This window comes from Chiloscyllium plagiosum, chromosome 26 (assembly GCF_004010195.1).
Source record: "Chiloscyllium plagiosum isolate BGI_BamShark_2017 chromosome 26, ASM401019v2, whole genome shotgun sequence".
Lineage (NCBI taxonomy): Eukaryota > Metazoa > Chordata > Chondrichthyes > Orectolobiformes > Hemiscylliidae > Chiloscyllium > Chiloscyllium plagiosum.
Window position 1 is genome coordinate 50,593,742 of NC_057735.1, and position 12,657 is coordinate 50,606,398.

The 12,657-nt window shown below is 42.0% G+C and overlaps 1 protein-coding gene across 1 annotated transcript in view; it reads right to left on the minus strand.

Annotated features, from left to right (window-relative positions):
* Positions 1-12,657, minus strand: part of LOC122563345 (potassium voltage-gated channel subfamily A member 2-like) — a 38,455-nt gene that overhangs the window by 24,757 nt on the left and 1,041 nt on the right. The gene's annotated exons all lie outside the window — the stretch shown is intronic.

Genomic DNA, 12,657 nt, shown 5'->3' on the forward strand with positions numbered 1-12,657 from the left:
GGCCTTTTCTCGTTGGAACGGTGAAGGATGAGGGGTGACTTGATAGAGGTTTATAAGATGATCAGAGGAATAGGTAGAGTAGACAGTCAGAAACTTTTTCCCCGGGCACAACCGAGTGTTACAAGGGGACATAAATTTACGGTGAAGGGTGGAAGGTATAGGGGAGATGTCAGGGGTGGGTTCTTTACCCAGAGAGTGGTGGGGGCATGGAATGCGCTGCCTGTGGGAGTGGTAGAGTCAGAATCTTTGGTGACCTTTAAGCGGCAATTGGATCGGTACATGGATGAGTGCTTAAGCTAGGACAAATGTCCGGCACAACATCGTGGGCCGAAGGGCCTGTTCTGTGCTGTATTGTTCTATGTTCTATGTTCTAAAATGTGTTACTCCTTATTTATCAATCCAAGTTCGAATGTTGTCTTGGTCTTGCTGCATTTAGACCCAGGCTTCTTCAATATGGCAAAAATATGGCTGCCATGAATATTGAAATTATCAGTTGAACATCTCCATTTCTGACCTTATGATGGAGATCAGGTCAGTGATAGAATAGCTGAAGATGGTTGGGCCCATAACACTAGCCTGAGGAACTGATGGTCGCATGGCCTAGTGACTAAGGCTTAGGTGTGGCTAATGACATCAGGAGCTGTTGTGGTCAGTGGTAGTGTTCCTATCTCTGGACAATGAGGCCTGGGTTATAGTTTCACCTACTCTAGGAGTGTATAATAACATCTTTGAGCAGATTGATTAAAATCATATGCCTTGAAGAACTCCATAGAAAAGTTATGGCACATAAAGAGGTTGTTCAGCCCATCATACTTGTGCTAGCTACCCATTTTAATCCTATCTTCCAGCAAGGGATTCATTGACCTATATGTTACAGCACATTGAGTGCAGATCCAGGAACATTTTAAATGAGTTGAGGGTTTCTGTCTCAAACATCAAACTGAGAGTCAACTTCAGACACTCACCATCCTTGAAGTGAAAAGATTTTTCTCATGTTCCTTCTAAACCCTCTACCAATCACTTGAAATCCTTACCCCTTGCTCATTGACCTCTTCAGTAGGGCAACTATGTCTTTCCTGTCCAGTGTATCCAAGCCCCTCATAATCCAAGCCTCTCAATTAAATAACTCGTTATATATGACTTTAATAATTTATTATGATTAAGTTAGCCTCCTCCTTCCTAAGGAAAACAATCCTAACCTATCCAATGCTTCTTCATTACTGCTATTTTCATGCCCTGGCAACATTCTTGTAACTCTCTCTCCTCTCTCTATAGCAATCAAATTTTTCATGTAAAGTGGTGACCAAAACTGTGTATAAATCTTCAGCTGTGGCCGAAACACATTTAATACAGTTCCTGTTTTGCTATGTGACATCTCATCCAATAAAGGAAAATATTCAATTTGCTTTCTTTATCACCTTATCTAACTGTCCTGCCATCTTCATGGACCTGTGGGAATGCTCTTATAAATAAAGACACTGAGCATAAAAAATAGAACCAGGAAGAGGCCATTCTTGCTGGATTAACCATGCAATGTTAGCACAGCTGGTTGAAGTCTCTCACACTCTCTACCCCTTGTAATGTTGTCTCATTGATTGCTTTCTTTGCCTACTCCTCAGACTTCTCCGGATTGTGCTCCATTTGTGAATTTTCCCCCCACTCATCCAAACCATTGATATCACCCTGCAGTCAACAGGCTTCCTGTTTACTGCCAATAATTCAGTCAATTTTTACATCATCTGTAAACTTACCAATCAAGCCTCACACATTTAAGTCCAAGTCATTAATATATTTCAACAAACAACATAAGACCCAGCACTGAGCCCAGTGGAATGCTACCGAAAATCGCTTTCCATTTGCAAAATCAATAAATCACACATTACTTTTGTTTTCTGTAGCTGAGCCAATTTTGGATCCAATTCGCCACATTCCTCTGCATCTCAGTCTGCCATTTGGGATCTTGACAAATGCCTTAGTAGACAACATCCACTGCTCTAATCTAATCAATCCTGCTTGTTATACTCAAAAATATTCAAGGAAACTGTTAAGACACAACCTGCTCTTAACAAATCATGCTGACTATCCCTGAATAATCTGTGCCTTTCTAAGTGACAGTGTATTCTGTCTTCTGGAGTTGACTCTGATAATTTGCCACCACCCAGGTCAAACTGACCAACCTATAATTATTCTTCATACTTCTTTTAAACCGTGGCACAATGTTCATCAACTTCTGATTATAGAACATAGAACAATACAACACGAGAGCAGGGTCTTTGACCCAGCATGCCTCTGCCAACCATGATGCAATGCTAATCCTATCTGCCTACATGTGATCCATAATCCTCTACGCCCTGCTGTTCATATGTCTATCTCAATGCCTCTTAAATGTTGCTATTGTATCTGTTTCTACCACCTCTTCTGACAGCATGTTCCAGTCACCTACCAACCTCTGTGTAAAAAACTTGCCTTGCCCATCTCCTTTAAATTTTGCCCCTCCCACTTAAGCCTAACTCCGTGTTCTCTAGTATTTGAGATTTTCACCCTAGGAAAAAGGCTCTGAATGCCCATCCTACCCATGCTTCTGATAATTTTATGTGGTTCTGTCAGGTTGCTTCTCAGCCTCTGATGCTCTAGCGATAACAATCCAAGTTTATCCAGCCTCTCCGTATAGCTGATCCTTTAGTACCTCTCCTGTATCTAGTGAGGATTCAAAAAATGATCCTTGGAGTAACTGTTATTTCCTTCCTGGCTTTCCTTTACTGTCTAAGATAAAATAAAGTTAAAAATCACACAACACCAGATTATAGTCCAACAGGTTTATTTGGAAGCACTAGCTTTCGGAGCGCCGCTCCTTCATCAGGTGGTTGTGGAGGACACAATTGTAAGGCACAGAATTTATAGCAAAAGTTGCTTTACTACTAAGACCCCTCGGAATCCTAGTAGCACACAGACCCACCAACACTCTCAAACAAAAACTAACAAACTTAAAAGGCCCAGTACAACACATGGACAAAACCAACGTCTTCGACAAAATTCCATGCAAGGACTGCCACAAACACTACGGAGGACAAACAGGAAGAAAGTTAGCCATCAGGATACACGAACACCAGCTAGCCACAAAAAGACATGACCCTTTCTCCCTTGTAGCCCTACACATGGATGAAAAAACCCACCAATTTGACTGGGACAACACATCTATCCTGGGACAGGCTAAGCAAAGACTTGCCAGAGAATTCCTAGAGACCTGGCACTCCAACCACAACGCCGTAAACAAACACATAGATCTAGATGCCATCTATCAACCCCTCAGAAACGAACAGGAAATGACATCACCACAAACCCCAGGAACCCCATCCAGGAGAAAGATAGAAATAGAAAGCAGGAGACAACAGTTTCGCTTCACTTGGAGGTCGCCACTGATGATGTTACCTAGCCAGGTAATGAAACGTCTGGATATCAAACCTACAGCTCAGCGAGCAAACCTACACCCTAAATCTCAACCTGAGCTACAAACCTTCACAAACCTTGCAAGAAACAAAGTACTCATGAAGAGCTCTGCCCACATCTTTGCATCCACACATAAGTGACCAAGTCCATCTCTGATATATCTAATTCTTATGTTAGTTAACCTTTTGCTCTTAATGGACTGATAAAAAATCTGGTGAGTTTTCCTTGATTTTATAAACTAATATACTTTCATATCATCTCTTTACTTTCCAAATTTTCTTTTCTTAAAACTTTATCCTTTACTGCTCTTTCTCCTAGCCTTTGGTTCACTTACTTTAGCCTTGCATATAATTAACTACCCAGCCTTGATAACCCTTTGTGGTTAAAAAAAATCATAGATTCACAACCCTTTGAGAGAAGAAATTCCTCCTCATCTCTGTCTTAAATGGCCAGCCTGTTACACTGTGCTTGGTCCAAGAATCTCCTACAAGAGAGAATACATTTTTCACATTTACCTTATTTGTATGTTTCAATAAAGTCTCCTCTCATTCTTCTAGACTACAGTGAGTACAGACCCAATCTACTCAATTGCTCTTAATAAGTCAATCCCTCCATACCTGAGACCAACCTAGTGAATCTTCTTTGGAATGTCTCCAATGTCAGTATGTCACATTTTCTTAGGTAAGGGGACCAAGACTGCTAACAATATTCCTGATGCAATCTCACCAGCACCTTGTAAGATTTCCCTAATTTAACATGCCATTCCCCTTGAAATAAGGGCCAACCTTCCATTACCCTTCCTGATTACCTGCCACACCCGTGTGGTAGCTTTCTGTGTTTCATGCACAAGTACCTCCCAGTCCCTTTGTGTTGCAGCTTTCTGCAGCTATTCTCCATTTTAAATAATACTCTGTTCTTTTGTTCTCCCTTCAAAAATGCACTACTTCCTACATTATACTCCATCTGCTTACTTACCCTATCACTTTGGAAAAAAGAATCCAGGCATGGACAATTTTCTAAATGGTGAGAAAATTCATAAAGCCAAAGTACAAAGGGATCTGGGAGTGCTAGTCCAGGATTCTCTAAAGGTTGACTTGCAGGGTTGAGTCCGTGGTTAAGAAAGCAAATGTAATGTTGTCATTTATTTCAAGAGGATTGGAATGCAAAAGCAGCGATGTGCTACTGAGACTTTATAAAGCTCTGGTTAGGCCCCATTTAGAATACTGTGTCTAGTTTTGGGCCTCACACCTCAGGAAGGACATATTAGCACTGGAGAGTGTCCAGTGGAGATTCACACGGATGATCCCTGGAATGGTAGTCCCAACATATGATGAACTGCTGAGGATCCTGGGATTGTATTCATTGGAGTTTAGAAGGTTGAGGGGAGATCTAATAGAAACTTACAAGATAATACATGGCTTAGAAAGGGTGGATGCTGGGAATTTGTTTCTGTCAGGCAGGGGAGACTGGGACCTGTGAATTAGAGGGGGTAAATTTAGAATGGAAATGAGGAGACATTTCTTCAGCTAGAGAGTAGTGGGCCTTGGAATTCATTGCCTCGGAGTGCAGTGGAGGCCGGGGTGTTAAATGTCTTCAAGGCAGTGATTGATAAATTCTTAATCTCACAAGGAATTAAGGGATATGGGGAGAGTGTGGGTAAGTAGCGTTGAAGTGCCCATTAGCCATGATTGAATGGCGGAGTGGACTTGATGGACTGAATGGCCTTACTTCCACTCCTATGTCTTATGGTCTAATATCCCTCTGTAAACTGTTTCCATCGCTCCCCCAACTTGCCTTGCCACAAATTTTGCATCGTCAGCACATTTGGCTATAGCACATTCACGTCCTTCCTCCAAGTCGTTGAAATATGTTGTAAACAGTTGCAGTCCCAGCACTGATCCCTGTGAAACTCCATAGGTCGTGGGATCATCAATCTGTTGTCCCCACTTGCTGCTTCCTGCCCATGAACCAACTCTCTATCACACCAATATACTACCTCCAAAACCATGGGCACTTATCTTATAATTTAACCTTTTGTGAGGTACTTTGTTAAATTATTTCTCGAAGTTCAAATACAAGACTGGTTTCCCTCTTTTGGCTCTGGTCAAAACTTTACTACCACGAGTATTATAGGCAAGGTAGATGATGAGTTAAGGGAATAGATTGACATATGGAATTGCGATATTGACACCATCTCAATAACTGGTTAAGGGAGGGCAGACAAGTCGATAGTCTGGGGTATAGGATCTTCAGGAGAGACAGGGGAGGGTGTAAAAGAGGAGGTGATGTTGCATTATGAATTAAGTAGTTCCTCCTTAATGCTGTAAGGAGGGACAGTATCTTGGAAGGATCTTGAAAGAGGCTTTGTGGGGAGAGCTAAGGAATAAGCTTATAGGCCCCAACAATCAGCAGGAAATTCAGAAGCTGATATGGAGACACTTCACTGAAGTACGTAAAAATAATAATTGGGTAATTATATTAGGGGGTTTCAACTTCTCCAACATTAATTGGGATGGTCATAGACTAAATGGTTTAAAGGGGGCAGATTTATTCAAACATATTCAGGAGATGTTTGGATGTCAATATGTGGACAGCGCTATGAAGTTCAGTGCTGGACTGAATTTTGGGGAACAAAGCTGGACAGGTGTTCGAGGTGACAATGGGAGAATATTTCAGTAACAGTGACCTCAACACCTTACATTTTAAGTTTGTTCTGGAAAAGGAGAAATATAGTCTACCAAAACAGCTTTTGGATTTGGTGAAAGTAGATTTCATATAAGTAAGGCAGGAAATGGCCAAAATAGACTGGGAACAGTTAGTTGAGGTTATATGTACAGCAGAACAGTGGGAGGATTTCAAAAGGTATCTGGGAGGACAACAGGCCCAACATTGTTCCCTTTCGTGTGAAATGAAGGAGCAACAAGCCCAGATAAACCTGGATATCTAGGAATACTCAGGAATCGATAAACAGGCAAAGTGAGAACATATAATAGATACAAAGGAAGCAAGCCAACTAAGGCTGCTGAGAAGTATGGAAAGTGCAAGGGGGATCTTAAGAAAACAATTACGAGAAGAAAGAGGGGCATGAGAAAAGATTGGGGAGAACACAGTCTTTAAGTGCATGTCTAAAACTAGGGGGCATGTATTAAAGGTGAGAAGGAAAAGTTCAAAGGAGATGTGGGGGGCAGGTGTTTTACACAGAGAGCGGTAGAGGTCTGGGACGCACTGCCAGGGTTGGTGGTGCAGGCAGATACATTGGGGCATTTAAGGGGTTTCCAGAGAAGGACACAAACATGCAATGAATGGAGAGAAATGGATCACGTCCAGCACAACATCATGGGCCGAAAGGCCCATTCTTGTGCTGTACAGTTCTATGTTCTATATTAAGGGAAGAGGATAACCAGGAAAAGAGTAGGGCACGTGAGGGACCAAGGGGCAATCTGTGCATGAGACTAGAGAACATTGGTATGTTGTTAAACTAGTACTTCACAACATCTTCATGCGGGAGAAAGAACATGTAGATACAGAATTTGAGAAGAGAGTCCATGAAGTGCTTGAGTTAGGGCGGCATGGTGGCTCAATGGTTAGCACTGCTGCCTCAGAGCACCAGGGACTCCGGTTCGATTCCAGCCTCGGGTGACTATTTGTCGGGAGTTTGCACATTCTCCCCAAGTCTGCATGTGTTTCCGAATGGTGCTCTGCTTTCCTCCCACAGTCCAGAGAAGAGAGTCCATGAAGTGCTTGAGTTAGGGCGGCATGGTGGCTCAATGGTTAGCACTGCTGCCTCAGAGCACCAGGGACTCAGGTTCAATTCCAGCCTCGGGTGACTATTTGTCGGGAGTTTGCACATTCTCCCCAAGTCTGCGTGTGTTTCCGAATGGTGCTCTGCTTTCCTCCCACAGTCCAAAGATGTGCAGGTTACGGTGGATTGGCCATTCTAAATTGTCCAGGGATGTGCACGCTAGGCGGATTAGGCATGGAAAATGCAGTGTTATAGGGATTTGGTCTGAGTGGAATGCTCTTCAAAGGGTCAGTGGGGATTTGAGGAGCTGAATCACCTGCTTCCACAATGTAGTGATTCTCTGATTAACATATGGAGTGATAAAGTAGTGAAGGTTTTGGCTGGTTTAAGAATGGACAAATACCCAGGTCCGGATGAGTTGTATCCCAGGATGCTATGAGGGATAAGGAAGGAAGTCATGGGGCCCCTCTCCCATATTTTTTAAATTGTCTCTGGCCACAGGAGAGATATCAGAGGATTGGAGGACGCCTAATGTGATTTCACTTTACAAGAAGGGTGGTATATCTGGGGATTACAGGTCAATGGGTATCATGTCAGTGATAGGGAAACTGTTGGAGAAACTTCTGAAGGAGATAATTAATCTCCATTTAGAGAGACTCGGTTTAATCGGGGTAGTCTATCATAGAATCCCTATAGTGAGGAAACCAGCCATTTGACCAAGTCCACACTGACCTGCCAATGAGTAACCCACCCAGACCTATTCCCCTACTACTCTACATTTATCCCTGACCTAACCCACACATCCCTGAACACTATGGGCAATTTAGCATGGTCAATTCACGCTAACCTGCACATCTTTGGACTGTGGGAGGAAACTGGACCCTCCAGAGGAAATCAATGCAGATACAGTGAGAAGGTGCAAACTTCACACAGATAATAGCCCAAGGCTGGAATTGAACCTGGGTCCCTGATGCTGTGAAGTAGCTAACCACTGAGCCACCATGCCACTCATAGTCAGCATGACTTTGTCAGAGGGAGATCATGCTGAACAAATTTGTTAGAATTTTACAAGGAGGTGACCAGGTGCGTAGACAAGGGTAATGGAGTTGACGTAGTTTATATGAATTTCAGCAAAGCCTTTGACAAAGTCCCACACAGGAGGCTGATAAAGAAGGTGGAAGCACTTGGGTTCCAGGTTAACTTGGCAAATTGGACCCCAAACTGGCTTAGTGATAGGAGACAGAGAGTAGTGGTGGAATGCTGTTTGTGTGACTGAAGTCCGGTGTGCCACAGGGATCAGTGCTGGGGTCTCTTATTGTTTGTGATATTCATACATGATGTAGATGAGACTGTGGGATGGCTGATATTTCTGGCTTAAATGTGCAACCCTTCTTCTAGATGATGTCCTCTTCTCCCAGACTCTCACGTGAGGAGAAACAACCTCTCCGTATCTACTCTGTCAAGTCCTCTTAAGAATTGTGGATGTTTCAATCAGGCCATCTCTCATTCTTATAAATTCTAATGAGTACAGGTCCAACCTACTCAGCCTCTCCTGTAAGATAGTTCCTTTATAATTAGATTAGATTCCTTCCAGTGTGGAAACAGGCCCTTCGGCCCAACAAGTCCACACCGCCCCGCCGAAGCGCAACCCACCCATACCCCTACATTTACCCCTTACCTAACACTACGGGCAATTTAGTATGGCTAATTCACCTGACCTGCACATCTTTGGACTGTGGGAGGAAACTGGAGCACCCGGAGGAAACCCACGCAGACACGGGGAGAACGTGCAAACTCCACACAGTCAGTCGCCTGAGGCGTGAATTGAACCCGGGTCTCTGGCACTGTGAGGCAGCAGTACTAACCACTGTGCCACCGTGCCGCCCACAAGGATAAACCTAGTGAACCTTCTCTGGACTGCCTCTAATGTCAGTCTATCTTTCCTTAGGTAAAGGGGCCCAAAACCATTCACAGTGATCTAACTAATGACTCCCTGAACTAATGCCTTTGAAATAAAGGCCAAAATTCCATTTTCCCTCACTATTATTTGCTGAACCTAAATGCCAGCTATTTGTGATTCATGTGTAACGACGGCCAAATCCCTCTGGTCTGAAGCTTTCTGCAGTATTTACTCATTTAATCAATATTCAGCTTGTTTATTCTTCCTGCCAAAGTGCATAACCTCACATTTTCCCACATTATGTGCCATCTGACATGTGCCGATTCACTTAGCCTGTCTATTTCTCATTGTAAACTCTTTATGTCATCCTCAGCACTTGCCTTCCCATCTAGCATTATGTCATCTTACTTCGGTTGTGGGTAACGTGTTGGAAAAGGTGAGAAGAAATAGGATTTATAATCATCTGGAAAGGAATAATCTGATTAAGGATAGTCAACACGGTTTTGTGAAGGTAGGTCGTGCCTCACTAACCTTATTAAGTTCTTCGAGAAGGTGACAAAACAGGTGGATGAAGATAAAGCAATTGATGTGCTATATATGGATTTCAGTAAGGAGTTTGATAAGGTTCCACATGGTAAGCTATTGCATAAAATACAGAATTTTGGGATTGAAGATGATTTAGCGGTTTGGATCAGAAATTGGTTAGCTGAAAGAAGACAGGGTGGTGGTTGATGGGAAATGTTCATCCTAGAGCTCAGTTACCAGTGGTGTGCCGTAAGGATCTGTTTTGAGGCCACTCCTGTTTGTCATTTTTATAAATGATATGGAGGTGGGCCCAGAAGGATGGGTTAGTAAATTTGTGGACAGACTAAGGCAGGCAGAGTTGTGGGTGGTATCGAAGGATATTGTGGGTTACAGAGGGTCATAGATAAGATGCAGAGCTGGGCTGAGAAGTGGCAAATGGAGTTTAATGCAGAAAAGTGTGAGGTAGTTCACTTCGGAAGAAATAGCAGGAATGCAGAGTACTGGGCTAATGGTAAAATTCTTGGCAGTGTAGATGAACAGAGAGATCTCAATGTTCAGGTGCATAAATCCCTGAAAGTTGCCACCCAAGTTGATAGGGTTGTTAAGAAAGCATATAGTGTGTTGGCATTTATTGGTAGGGGGGTTAAGTTTCAGAGCCATGAGGCCATGCTTCAGCTGTACAAGACAGTGGTAAGGCCACAACTGGAGTATTGCATATAGTTCTGGTCACCGCATTATAGGAAGGATGTGCAAGCTTCAGAAGAGGTTTAGAGGAGATTTACTAGGATGTTGCCTGGTATGGAGGGAAGGTCTTATGAGGAAAGGCTGAGAGAACTGAGGCTGTTTTCATTGGAGAGAAGAAGATTGAGAGGTGACTTAATCGTGATGTATAAGATACTCAGAGGGTTATGACAGGGTGGACAGTGAGTGAAGGCTTACATGAGGGGGCTTAGCTTTAAATGGAAGGATGATAGATTTGGGACAGCTATCAGGGGTAGTTTCTTTACTCAGGGAATAGTAGGGGAGTGGAACGGTCTGCCTGCAACAGGAGTAGACTCACCAACATTAAGGGCATTTAAAGGGCATTGGACATACATATGAATAATAATGAAATGGTGTAGATTAGATGGGCATCAGATTAATTTCACAGGTCGGTGCAATGTCTAGGTCCGAAGGGCCTGTACTGCGCTATAATGTTCTATATTCTAAGTTCTATTCGCAAACTTGGTGATAGGATATTCACTTTCTACATTCAAATTATGAATACATATCGTAAATAATTGAGGGCCTAGAATTGATCCCTGTGGCACTCCAGTAGCTACAAGTTTGTCATCCTGGCAATGTCCTCTTATCTGTTTTATAATTACCCAAGTTGATATACTATCTACAACATCATGGGCTCCTGTCTTATGAAGTAGGTTATGTATGGTGCCTTATTGAACACCTTTTGGAAATCAAATATATTACACCTGTAGCTTCCTCTTTCCCTGTCCTACTCATTACTTCCCCAAAGAATTCTAAATAATTTTCCAGGCGTGATTTCATTTTCATGCTGAATCTTTGATTTAATGACATTTGTCTGAATGTTTTGCGATTACACCCTTTGTAAAAGAATCTAACATTTTTCCAATGACAGATGTAAAGTTTACTGGACTATAGTTATCGATTTTTTTCCCTTCCTTTTTTAATAAGACTGTTACATTGGCAATTTTCTAACCTTATGGACACTTTTCCAGAGTCTAAGGATTCTTGGAACATTCTTACCATGATCCCTGTAGCTATTTCCTTTAATATCTTAGGATACTATCCATCAGGTCTATGGGACTTATCAGCTTTTAGCCACATTCATTTCTCTAGTACTTTTTCTCTTGTTATAGTTATTATGTTTATTTCTTCCCCTCCCCCTTTAGCCCCTTGATTATTAGAATTAGACTTTCTGAATCTATCAGTGGCCTTACTGTGAAGACCGATAAAAAGTATTTATTCTGTTCCTTTGCCATTTCTTTGTTACCCTTTATTATTTTTCCAATCTCGTTCTCCAAGGAGTCCGTGTTCACTTTGGTATCACTTCCTTTTTTTGCAGAAAAGAAGATCTTACTGCCTGTTTCTACATTATTTGCTAGTTTACCCTCATTGTTAATTTTCTCCATGTTTATTACTTTATTGATCATATTTTGTTAGTTTTTGGATCTTTCCCAATCCTTTCATTTACCGCTAATTTTATGTTTTTTTCTTTCAATTTGATATAACAATTTGATACAGGTGAGGTTCCAGAGATTTGGAGATCAACCAATGTTGCTCCCTTGTTTAAGAAAGGGGATTTAATTTATCTTTGTGATCTGGACATTTGATCTTTGGGGACTGTTGTTTTCCCTGTCTATATTTATTCTCCACCCATCATATGTGTAAAATCATCTGCCCTTTGTCTTAATTATGAATAAGTGTGTGTATTTATGGTTTCTAAATGGGTGTAGTTCAAGTCCCATAATAGTTGATTAGTAATTCTTTCTTTTCTCTGCCACTTGTTAAGGTTAAGTGTGTTACAATAAATAAAGTTATCTTCTGTTGATAATGAAACCTAGTGTGAAACCTACTACTGTCTATTACAGCAGTCTGTCAGCTGACATGATAATTTTGGTGCTTTCATTGGGATTTTGAACATGTTAGAACATAATTATCAGTGCACTCTTCCCAGTTAAGTTGTGACCCATTGTACATAGCTGGTAGACATTATGTGGAAATCAATTGTGCCCCATGTTCAATGATAACTGTCTAGAAACAAACACTGAACAGGTCTTGTAGTGCTGTAGTAGTGTCCCTAACTCTGGGTGAGACTGTCCAGGTTCACTTGCCCTGGTGTCATCTCATAGCATTTGTGAATAGAGTGGTTGTTGGGTTAAGGGGACTTTGTTAACGCTGTAAATAAACATAAAAGTTTATAAAGATTGCGTCCAGGTGGATTTTTCTTTAACTGGCTTTCTGTGAAGGAACATAGTGAGGATGAAGGACTAGAATGATGGAGACAGTGAAACAAAGTGAAGGG